The sequence below is a fragment of the Amyelois transitella genome, chromosome 22 (assembly GCF_032362555.1).
Source record: "Amyelois transitella isolate CPQ chromosome 22, ilAmyTran1.1, whole genome shotgun sequence".
NCBI lineage: Eukaryota > Metazoa > Arthropoda > Insecta > Lepidoptera > Pyralidae > Amyelois > Amyelois transitella.
This window is the reverse complement of record NC_083525.1, coordinates 724846-737754: the sequence shown is the minus strand read 5'-3', so window position 1 is coordinate 737754 and position 12909 is coordinate 724846.

Below are 12909 nucleotides of genomic sequence, written 5' to 3'. Positions count from 1 at the left end.
GCCAACAGTCTTGAAAAGACTGAATGGCCACGTTCAGCTATTTGGCTTAATGATACAATTGAGATTCAAATAGTGACAGGTTGCTAGCCCATCGCCTGAAAAAGAATCCCAAGTTTGCAAGCCTATAATATATATATGTACCTATTCTTTTTTGTATCGGTGCCGGCAACCACACGGCATTAAATTACATCTATTTTACAATTTTATTAGTGCCGTGTGGCTCCCGGCACTAATAAAAAAAAAGAGAATAGGAGCACTCCATCTCGTTTCCATGGATGTCGTAAAAGGCGACTGAGGGATAGGCTCATAAATTTAAGATTCTTCTTTTAAGCAATAGACTAGCAACCTGTCACTATTTGAATCTCAATTCTAGCATTAAGCCAAACAGCTGATCGTGGCCTATCAGTCCCTTCAAGACTGTTGGCGTTGTCTACCCCGCAAGGGATATAGACGTGATTATATGTATATATGTACGTATACATACATACATAATATATATGTATGTATACCTGTATACGTATAAACAAACAAACAAACTTTCGGAAACGTATGTTTAAATTATAAGCACTAAAGCTATAGAGTATAATCCTGAAGATTTTTATTAATACATACATAAATACATAATATATTCACGGCTATATCGCTTGTGGGACTGACAAGCCAATCTATGGAGTAATGAATTCTAGAATAGTGACAGGTTGCTAGCCCATCGTCTAAAAGAAGAATCTCATCATTATTAGTATTTCTCTTAGTTAGTTTTAATTGCATTCTTTTACAAAACAGTTTTTTTATTTAAAAATTAGAAAATACAAAAACAAAAAAATACCTTCCAAAGTCATAAATAACAATATAAATCAGATTATCGGTATAAAAATTCTTAATTACGCTTGTTTATTCGCAAAATTCGCAAAATTATTTCACACACACACACACACGCACAAATTTATCCTTGCCTTTTAGTTCCACTCTTTGCCCTCATCTAACTAACAACTTCATTGCGTCACATGTCTTCACACCATGACCTAAGATATGATCTGTCACCTCTCGCAACACAGCCCAGGGCGGAATAACCGATACAACTAATTACTGGTTGAAGGCCAAGCCTTATCTGGTCCAGGTGTGGTCAATTGCCATGGTCTATTTATCAAAGAATGGATCAAATTCGAATTCAAAATTTTTATTCATTATTTTGAGACACTTAATATCACTTAATAATTGTGATATCTTTTGGTTTCACAACATTGGTTGAAGTCAAATAGATTACTTTAAACTAAGTTCACTGCCGCTTCCAAAGCGTCAGTGCAGAAGAAGCGGTAACAAACTGCACTGCAGCATTTTCTCTTTGGATAAATTTATTAGATTTAAGAATAAAGAATCATACTCGTACGTATCATATTTTTGAGACCTTTATAAAACCTTATAAGTACCTAAGTCAGTGATTCCTTTTTCACTATTTTTTTTAAAGAAAAAGGACTGTCGCTCTCGCTGAGCCCAGGTGGAAGGCAGGCCAAACAGATCATCAGCTGGACGTCCCTAAAGATGACCTGAGAGCCAATGGTCTTAATTCCGAGGACGCCGAAACGTGCGTACGAAGTCGTGGGCAATGGTCAGTCTTAAATAAATATTTTTTGTACGTGTGTTGTCTTATAAGAACCCCTCTTTAAAATCGGTTAAGCGGTGTCTTTGGCCTACTTCAAAGCATACAATTTAAGCTCTAACAATGTGTACAATGAATGCGGTGGGACGGATCGGCTAGATCTTTTATTAGGGTTCTTTAGTAGTTGTAAGCTAAACGCCAGTTATTTGTTACGAGTATACTCTCAGTCCTTTATAGAGATTATTGTAATGACTCGAAAAATTAAAGATTTTATTCTGGTAACTTCTTAAAGCAAGAAGGAAGATTTTTGTTACCAGAAAAAAAATTGATACTTGGCATACATTGAAAGAAAGAAAGAAGAAAGAAAAGTATTTATTGGCGCCAAAGATGAAATTACATTGTTTATAATAATAAAAATTAAAAAAAAACATGTACGACCAAAAGGGTTTCCACTCAGCATATGCATGCATATGAAATAAATTTAAGTTAATATCTATCGATGTCTAGCTTTTAACCGCACCTAATCGCGCAAATTTAGCGCCACCAACAAAATTATACAAGTTTTTTTTCGCAAATCCCACGAGAATTAAAATTTTTACCGGGATGAAAACCTTATGTCCATATTTTCCATTATTTCATCGCTCCTAATAGTTGCAGCGTGATGTTATATAGCCTAAAGCCTTCCTCGATAAATGGTCTATGCAACACAAAAATAATTTTTCAATTCGAACCAGTAGTTCCTGAGATTAGCGCGTTCAAACAAACAAACAAACTCTTCAGCTTTATAATATTAGTATACATTAGTTAGGATACGGAACCTTCGATTTCCAACTTCAACCGTTTGTTTCATACTATTCATTCAGCACATTACATTGTGAGATATATTCATATATACAATGCCCAAGGTTATCTAATTGATAAGCTGGTGTTATCGCTTGCGTAACTTTAATAATTGATTGTTAGCGCTTTGTTTATAATTAATTACTTAATTATTAATTACTTAACAACAAAACAATGATCGCCTTGAACTTTTTAATGAATCCTACTGATATTATACATGCGAAAGTTTGTGAGTATGTCAGGATGTCAGTATGGATGTTTGTTACTCTTTCACGCAAATACTACTGAACCGATTACGATGAAATTTGGTATGTAGGTAGCTGAAGACCCAGAATAACATATTGGCTACTTTTTTCACGGAGTTCCCGCGGGATTGATAGGGTTTCCATGCGGACGAAGTCGCGGGCGGCCTCTAGTGGTACATAAAGAAATCCAATTTATAGTCGTGTGGTACCCGGCACTTTCCAATAGGACCACTTCATGTCTTTCCCATGGATGTCGTAAAAGGAGACTAAGGGAATGGCTAATAAATTTGGGGATCTTCTTGTTGGCGATGGACTAGCAACCTGTCACTATTTGAATCTCAATTCCATCATTAAGCTGGACGTGGCTTCTCCGTTTTTTCAAGACCGTTGGCTCTGTCTACCACGCAAGGGATATAAACGTGATTGGGTTTTTATATTTAGGTATGTTATAATTTTATTTTATAAAGTAGGTACGTATGAAAATACAAATTAAATGTTACAACCTTAAATGTTTTCCCATTACTCTGAAATTAATTACATATAATTAACGTAATGAATTTAATAACATACCATTATCAAAGACATATGCATAATACATGTAACTAACTTAGTATTAATTTTTTCGTGCTACTGTCGACAACAACCTGTTATTATCTACTAAAGATGGAGTCACGTCACACGAGATAACAATTAGTTAATTATAATTAACTAGCTTTGCCCGTGACTTCGTCCGCGTGGAATAGTTATTTTGGGCATCATTAAAGCTCTCAAGGGTGAATAAGTTTCCCCGTTTTTTTCACATTTTACAGTATTTCTTCGCTCCTTATAGTTGCAGCGTGATGTTATATAGCCTAAAGCTTTCCTCGATTAATGGTCTATTCAACGCAAAATTTTTCTTTTCGGACTAGTAGTTCCTGAGATTAGCGCGTTTAGACAAACAAACAAACTCTTCAGTTTTATAGTATTAGTATAGATTATTAAGGTCCTGCATACAGTGTTTCCCAAAGATCGTTATTCAAACATATTTCTTTTTTTGCTGAGCCATTAACAAACTTTATAGGACACTTGCTCTATAACTAGTACATTTATCTCCTCTTCGTGTGGCTTCGCTGAGCTCATCTACAGTTCTGGCAGAATCATCAGCGTCGCGGTGTCTACACCATGCTGACCTTTTCACTGTCCGTCATTGTTTGTGGTACATTCATGCACATTGCACATTCACATTGTTTATTACTGTTAATTATGTATGTGTCCAACAAATTTATTGTGATGGTGAATAAAGCTTTTATCTATCTATCTATCTAAACAGCCTGTTGAATACTGATTCCTTCAATTGTGGTCTGTTAGTATTATTGAGAACATCGCCTTATACGACATCCCTTGTAAATGAATGACTACCCGGAATCCCTGGTAAAGGGATGGAGTGGTTGTATACCAAAAGTTCTGGAAGAGTAACCGAAACCTGCACATTCAGGCAACTGGATGTGTAACCATGAATCCAATACGGGTTAGGTTGACCTGCAAAGGTTGCGGAAGTCAGATGGGAGTCGCTTCGTGTAAAAACCTGACTCACCCAATCCAGGATCTATGGTCAAAGGCATACCCCGGGCTCTTCTCCAGCCAGGAGGAAGATGAAAGTACATACATACATATAGTCACGTCTATATCGCGGAGTAGACAGAGCCAGCAGCCTTGAAAAGACTAAAAGGCCACGTTTAAGATTCAAATAACGACAGGTTGCTAGATATCGCCTACAAGAGGAATCCCAAGTTTATAAGCCTTTGCCTTTTACGACATCCATGGGAAAGATAGTGGTTCTTGTCTTAAGTGCCATGAACCACACGGCACATGTTGCTGTTTATTTGAAAGTAAACGCCTATATTAGAACACATGAGCGAAACTAGTATTTAATTATTGAGTGGGCGATTTTTTGCGATAGGTACATGACATAAGTACCCACATGATGTAAAGAACTACTGAGTTCATTGCTTTGAAATCTGTATTTTTAAGTAATTATTTAAGAATTAGGCGCAATTTTGCGCAATGAAATGTTACGTTTATATTAGTCACGAGGTAGACATAAAAAAAAAACAAAAAAAGAAACGTAAAACCACGTTTATATCCCTTGCGGGGTAGACAGAGCCAACAGTCTTGGAAATACTGATAGGCCACGTTCAGCTGTTTGGCTTTACGATAGAATTGAGATTCAAATAGTGACAGGTTGCTAGCCCATCGCCTTAATAAAATTAATTAATTAATTTTTACGCTTATCTATCTAATCGGTGCTAATGTCGGTTTCCTCAGTTTAAATTATCTTGTCAGACCGCATGCGATTTGGATAATAACAGTTAAAAATTAATATATATCTACATATATTTCAGTTATTAGATAAACATATAATTACACATAATATAACGGACCAATAGAAAGTTGTTCTATATGAATTTCGTAACTAACATATAACATAGTTTTATTTTGTATGTGTTACAAATTGGCGATGGTTTTGCAAACAAGTAAGCAAGTTTGTAAGGTAGGTATAGATTTATATAATCACTGGTAAGTTATTTTGAACCAGTTTCGACTTACTCAAATTGTGAATATTCATAGTTAAACATACATACGGCCACGTCTATATCGCTTGCGGGGTGGGCAGAGCAGAGCAGTCTTGAAAATACTGAATGGCCATGTTCAGCTATTTGGCTTTATGATAGAATTGAGATTCAAATAGTGACTGGTTGCTAGGTCATTGCCTAAAAAAGAATCCCAAGTTTGTAAGCCTATCCCTTAGTCGCTTTTTACGACATCCATGGGAAAGAGATGGAGTGGTCCTATTCTTTTTTGTATTGGTGCAGGGAACCACACGGCACTGTCGGGAAAAAAATTAAAATTTTATTTATAATTAAAATTAAAATTAGATGGAATTGATGTCTGAATCGTGTTAAGTCACGTTGTGTCATAGAGACTTCTATTCATACAATATCAAATACTTCTATTCATACAATACTACAGCGTAGGTGGTCTAATCGGTAAGGTGCCCGGTTAAAATGCGTGATGCGCATAAAGGCACAGGTTCGAATCCCGATTCCGCCCAGTACCAACAACTATTTAAGACAACATTAACATAAGGTCAATTAGTTTGATAGAAACGATACTCTTACGGTGAGGAAAAAACATCGTGAGGAAAGCTGCACATTCAGATCCATGGTCAAAGGCATACAGACTTAGGAGCTTAGGAAGAGTATTAAAATCAGAGTTTTTTTTTTGTTTTAATAGGTATTTTTAGGTATACTTTATTAGGTATACTAAAAATACTTGGTGCCGTGTGGTTTTTGGCACCAATAGAAAAAAAAGAGGACCACCCTATCTTTTTCCTATATTTCGTAATTGGCGACTAAGGGATAGGAGTATACACTTGGTATTTTTCTTTTAGGCGATGTTCTAGCAACCTGTCACTATTTGAATGTCAATTCTCTCATTAAGCCAAACAGCTGAACGTGGCCTGTCATTCTTTGTCTACGTAGCAAGGGATATAGACGTGATGACATGTATGTATGTACATTTAAAATTAACATGAAAACAATAAGTAAAAAATGTGATCAATCATTGCACAGAAGTCATTGAATGTGAAAGTTCAAACAGAACTTCGCGAATGTAAATTGGTTACACGGTTATGGCTATAAATAGAAACAGACATTCACACAAACGAAGATATAAACAGATTTGCAGAGTAGCATTCAAATTACCTATGTGTTATGGATTCGTAGAATTTAGATTCGTATTCCTACGCAGATATACAAGTGTGGAGGGAAAGGTCGGAGTGGGAAGACCTAGACGAACGTATCTTGATCAAATTAAGGACGTCCTGGTACAGGGTCAGGTCAAGAGTACCCGAAACCGCCGAGCTTGCATGAAGAGAGTTATGAATGTAATGAAGCGAAGGAAGTATGCAGAGATCGTGGCAAGTGGAAAGAGGTAGTCTCTGCTTACCCCTCCGGGAAAGAGGCGTAATTTTATGTATGTATGCCCGGCAGACCCGCGGCTCTCCTTGTTCCAGAAATGCCCCTATATAGAGGCAGGAATAAATAAAATACAGAGATTGCGAAAATACGGTCTTTATTTTTCCACTGACAAAACGAGACACTAACAAAACAATATTCAAAAATAACATTAGAATGAAAGAAACATTTTTGCATTGCTGCCTTGTGGTTCCCGGCACCAATAGAAAACATAATAGGACCACTCCATTTCTTTTCCAAGGATGTTGTTAAAAGCGACTAAGGGATAAACTTATAAACTTAGTAAGTAAAGCATTGCCGGGAACCACACGGCACTACAAATACTATTTTTACTTGTCAATCATTACGCCATAAGGATTTAACCTATTCCATACATACATAAGATTAATTGAGCAATAAATTTGTAGGTAAAGCTAATGAGGGACGGATTTCCGACAATTACTGGGTATTTACGCTGATTACCACACGACATGGGCGCGTCGGCCCTTTATATGGAGTCATATAAATTAGATATAAGTAGGTATACTTAACTATACTACGCCTGCTGAAATTAAAACGCGTTTAATTAAAAAGTACCTGGTTGACCGAGCGGTGCTCGGTTGACATCAGGAAGATTTTTCTGCTTCCTGGCTTTAGTCCCGGTCGCATCCTCACCACTCTGGAGAAGAGCCCGGGGTATGCCATTGACCATGGATCCTAGATTGGGTGAGTCAGGGTTTTTACACGAAGCGACTCCCATTTATCTATTTATTTATTTAAACTTTATTGCACAAAAACAAAAAAAATGTACAAAAGGCGGACTTAATGCCGTTTGGCATTCTCTACCAGTCAACCAGTTGACCAAACAGAGAAAACTTTAAGTTGGTGGTGCGATAAAGTGCACATGCATACTGACAAAAATACATTACAAAAAAAAAAACGTATGTCCCATCTGACCTCCGCAACCTTTGCAGGAGAACTTAACCCGTATTGGATCGATCATGGTTACACATCCAGTTACCTGAATGTGCCTGTTTCCTCGCAATGTTTTCCCTCACTGTAATAGTGTCGGTTAGTATTCCAACTAATGTACATAACTTCGACAATAGTCATTGGTACATGGCCGAGGTGGGGTTCGAACCTGTGCTTTTCTAGGCATCACGCATTTTATCCGGGCACCTTATCGATTCGACCACCGACGTCAGGAAGATTATTAAAAAAAATAAAACTTTTACGTAAAGAAACGTACCTTACTCACCCCCAGCGTGAAAACCTATATGATTTTTTTAACTGTTTCAGACTTGAAGTACCTACTCAGTAATTTTTCACTGAGTTAACGCAGCGGTAGGTTAGAAGAATAAAAAATCATGTTTTTTTTTAAATGTAGACAATGTGCATTCGTCCACGATTTAGATTTAAGAAAACTATATTTGTAAATTGACGTCCGGTGAAAATGCTGCAGTGTTTTGTTCCGCCGCTTCTTTTACACATGCGCTTTGGAAGTGGTATTAGTTTTAATAGATTTAAGTGATGTGACGTCAATAAGTATTACCTTGTATCCAATTTTGAAAATAAATCTATTCTATTCTATTCAATCCATCCATTCATATAATCATATCTTTATCCCTTGCAGGGTAGACAGAGCCAACAGTCTTAAAAAGACTGATAGGCCACTTTCAGCTGTTATGTTTTATTGATTGAATCGAGATTCAAGCAATGACAGGTTGTGAACCGAATTGCAATTACCCGTTCACTTTTACCTCATAAAAAGAAACTATTTCAATTAGCGAAGGGCTCGTAATCGCCATGAACATACAAACACACAAACAGCAGTTTCGAAAACCGGAAGATTGATGTAAAAGCGTTCACAACACACCATAAAAGATACATTACATCCGCCATTGAAATAGATTCGGCGGCCATTAGCCTGGATCGGGTTACGTACATACATACTTACATTATGGTCTCGTCTATATCCCTTGTGGGGTAGACAGAGCTAACAGTCTTAAAAAGACTGATAGGTCACGCTCTGTTATTTGGCTTAATGATAGATTTCATCGCCTAAAAAAGAATTCCAAGTTTGTAAGCCTATCTCTTAGTCGCCTTTTACGACATCCATGGGAATGAAGAGATGGAGTGGTACTATTCTTTTTTGTACTGGTGCCGGGAACCACACGGCACTCGGCATCGGGTTACGGCTAGAGTTATAACCCTTTGAGACCTTCATAAAATTACCTTCATAAGATAACGTTTTGTAATTCAACCGACTCCAAAAAAGGAGGATATCGATTAAAGGCGGTTCTCATTTTACAAAAGTTCAAAACAAGTGCCGTGTGCTTTCCAGTAACAATAAAAAAAAAGAATAGGACTACTACCATCTCGTACCCATGGATATCGTAAAAGGCGACTAAGGGACATGGGCTTATAAACTTGGGATTCTTCTTTTAGGCGATGGGCTAGCAACCTGTCACTATTTAAATCTCAGTTGTATCAATAATCCTAACTGTCGAACGTGGTCTACGAGTATTAGTCTTTTCAAGACTGTTGACTCTGTCTAGCCGGCAATATACATATACATATATACACTTATCTGAACGCAACAATCTCTTTTTTCGTTATTATTACAAAACACGACCATAATTTCATAATACTCGTAATAATAAATTTTTATTCACCTATAACAATAAGAAATTAAAAAATTTCGCTTTTAAAAACTTCAAACGACGTCATTTATCGATTGTGAAATGTTAGCGACTTCGCTCCCGTTTGAGATAAATAATTACTTAATTTCTTACACACATAGTACCTACCGGTTGTTGACAGATAATGAAATGCAAAAGCGTGCGGTGCAAGGCACAGGAGGTAGCGTGGAGCGGACCTATGTCGAAAACAATATATAAGTATAGTAAGTATTCCTTTCGGCCGTCATGGCAACCAAACTTCGCAACCGGTTGAGAAAAAGACATTTCAATTCCTTATCGGCAACTAGTTACGAATAAGGATTTTTTTTTCTTTGTAAGCAACTAGTTGCCAACCAAGAAAATTTTTATCGACCATGGCAACTGAGTTTCTCAACCAGTTGTGAAAAATGATTTAAAATTCTTTCTTGACAACAAGTTGCGTCAAAAATAATGGGAAGTAATGGGTTGACAATCTTTGCGGTCAATCCGTACTTATATTAAATCCTATTTCTAGAATTACTGGCCAGGATTATTTTTCCTTTTAATTGATATATGTCAATTAAATAATATGTCATTAATTGTAAAAAAGGTGTGCCGTGTGGTTCCCGGCACCAATACAAAAAAGAATAGGGCCACTCCATCTCTTTCCCATGGATGTCGTTGAAAGGCTAAGGGATAGGCTTACAAACTTGGGATTCTTTTTTAGACGATGGGTTAGCAACCTCTCACTATTTGAATCTCAATTCTATCATTAAGCTAAACAGCTGAACGTGGCCTATCAGTCTTTTCAACACCTGTTGGCTCCGTCTACCCCGCAAGGGATATAAACGTGACCATATGTATGTATGTATGTTCATGACTTGCACCACAATTCAATTCAAGTCAATTCGCAACCAATTTTGAATTTGCAACAAAAAGCGATCTGATCCGCATGGACGGTCGTGGATTCGAACCCCGGGGTCTGCTCGTGGTTGCCACGCACGAAGAACCCATTAATAGATACCATCTTGTATAGACCTTATGTAAGATTTGATCTCTACGTACCTACATAACTAGTGCATAGAGATTGTAAGGATATTTGAATATATAATGAGTTGTGATATGTTATTGCTAAATTATCTTGATTGTTTTCTCAATGCCGTGTGGTTTTCGGTACTTTTGAATAGAACCACTCCATAACTTTCCAATGGATGTCGTGAAAGGCGACTAAGAGATAGGCTTATAAACTTGGGATTCTTTTTAAAGGCGATGAGCTTGCAACCTGTCACTATTTGAATTCAAATTCCATCATGAAGCTTTACAGCTGAACGTGGCCTTTCAGACTTTTCGAGACTGTTGGCTCTGTCTACCCCGCAAGGGAAAAGATTTCTTAAAAATTTTACATTTTAAATCTAAGTCATCTAATGTTGTGAAACCAAAAGAGTTATGTTATTAAGTGACATGAAGTGTCCCATAATAATGAATTTGAATCTTTCTTACCAACTTGGGATTTTTTTAGGCGATGGGCTATCAACCTGTCACTATTTGAATCTCGATTCTGTCACTAAGCCGTATAGCTGAACGTGGCCTTTCAGACTTTTCGAGACTGTTGGCTCTGTCACCCCACAAGGGATATAGACGTGACCATATGTATGTATGGTAATGATCTAACAACAATGTATAAAAATGGCATTCAGTTTTATACACATTTTCCGTAACGTAATCTCAGTTGATGAGACTTAATAACAGTATCTAACCCTATAAAAGATACCTCGTGTAATTACATCTTGAGATTTAGAGAGTTACATGCCGTTACATGCCATTACATGATTTGTAATTTGGGTTATATGATTGCTGAATATATGATGAGAGCGTCAATGGTCGAACTGTTAAGGTGTCCGAATAAATAGCGTGACGTACACGGTACAAATTGTACTGTGGTTATGCATCTTACATACATAAAATCACGCCTCTTTCCCGGAGTGGTAGGCAGAGACTACATCTTTCCACTTGCCACGATCTCTGCATGCTTCCTTCGCTTCATCCACATTCATAACTCTCTTCATGCAAGCTCGGCGGTTTCGGCCACTCTTGACCTGACCTTTTGCCAGGACGTCCTTAATTTGATCAAGATGCGTTCGTCTAGGTCTTCCCACTCGGAACTTTCCCTCCACACTCTCGTTGTATATCTGCTTAGTAATAATGTTCACATAATTAAGGGATAACTTGTGTAACTATTTTTAAAATAAAACTATTTATTTTTCTAAAATAAAACACGCAATATGATCAACTCGAACGCAACTCATTAGTTTCAAGAATTCCAAGTTTATAAGCCTATACCTTAGTCGCGTTTCATGACATCCATGGGAAAGAGATGGATTGGTACTATTCTTTAGTGCCAGGAACCACACGGCCATTTTTAACAATTTGTAACGGTTGGTAATAAGTTACAAGGTCACAGATTCAACTCGGTCAGCGGTCTGAGGTCAGTGCAGTCGTGTGACTGATTTTCCTGTCAAATACAGGTCAAAATTGTGACCTGACATGACATATGTCACTCATATTCCAACATATGGCTGCTGGGCTGGACATAGTATGTAATTTGTATGTCTAAAGCAAGGTTGTGCTCCAAATTATAACCATACATTACAGAAGTAAATATATATCTACATATAATCACTCCACTTTCCCGAAGGGGTAGGCAGACCTACGTCTTACCACTTGCCACGATCTCTGCAAACATTTCTCAATTCATCTACATTCATGCTGCAGTGTAGTTTGTTCCGCCGCTTCTTTTACACATGCGCATTGGAAGCGGTAGTAGTTATAATTAGATTTTAATGATGTGCCGTTAATAAGCCGTAGTTGCCAGCACCAATACAAAAAAGAATAGGACCACTCCATCTCTTTCCCATGGATGTCGTAAAAGGCGACTAAGGGATGGGCTTACAAACTTGGGATTCTTTTTTAGGCGATGGGCTGGCAACCTGTCACCAATTGGATGTCAACTCTATCATTAAGCCAAATTAACGTGGCCTATCAGTCTTTTCAAGAGTGCTGGCTCTGTCTACCCGGCAAGAGATATAGACGTGACTATATGTATATAAAACAATATTGTTGTGTCGTGATAACATTGTTTTGCCGGTTTTACAGCATCCTTGGCATTAAGAAGATACTTCCTGCGCCGTTCACTCGCTCTTGAAGAGAGAAGGGTATTGATGCTTATATCAGATTCCAATATCTACATTTGATGTGACGGCGTGACCAATTACTTATGTACAGTAAAAATACATATCTTTCCCATCGATGTCGTAAAAGACGACTAAGTTTTGGGATTCACCCTTTAGGCGTTTATTTGATACTCAATTCCATCATTGAGCAATGCAGCTGAGCGTAGCCTTTTAGTTTTTGCGAGACTGTTGGCTCTGTTTACCTCGTAAGGTATAAAGACGTGATTATATATGTATGTAAGTATGGCGTTGCAATTACTCGCTAGGTCTACGATTGTGTCGAATGTCTAGTGCATGTAAATACTAGCTTTTGCCCGCGACATCGGCTGCGTGGTTTCTCTT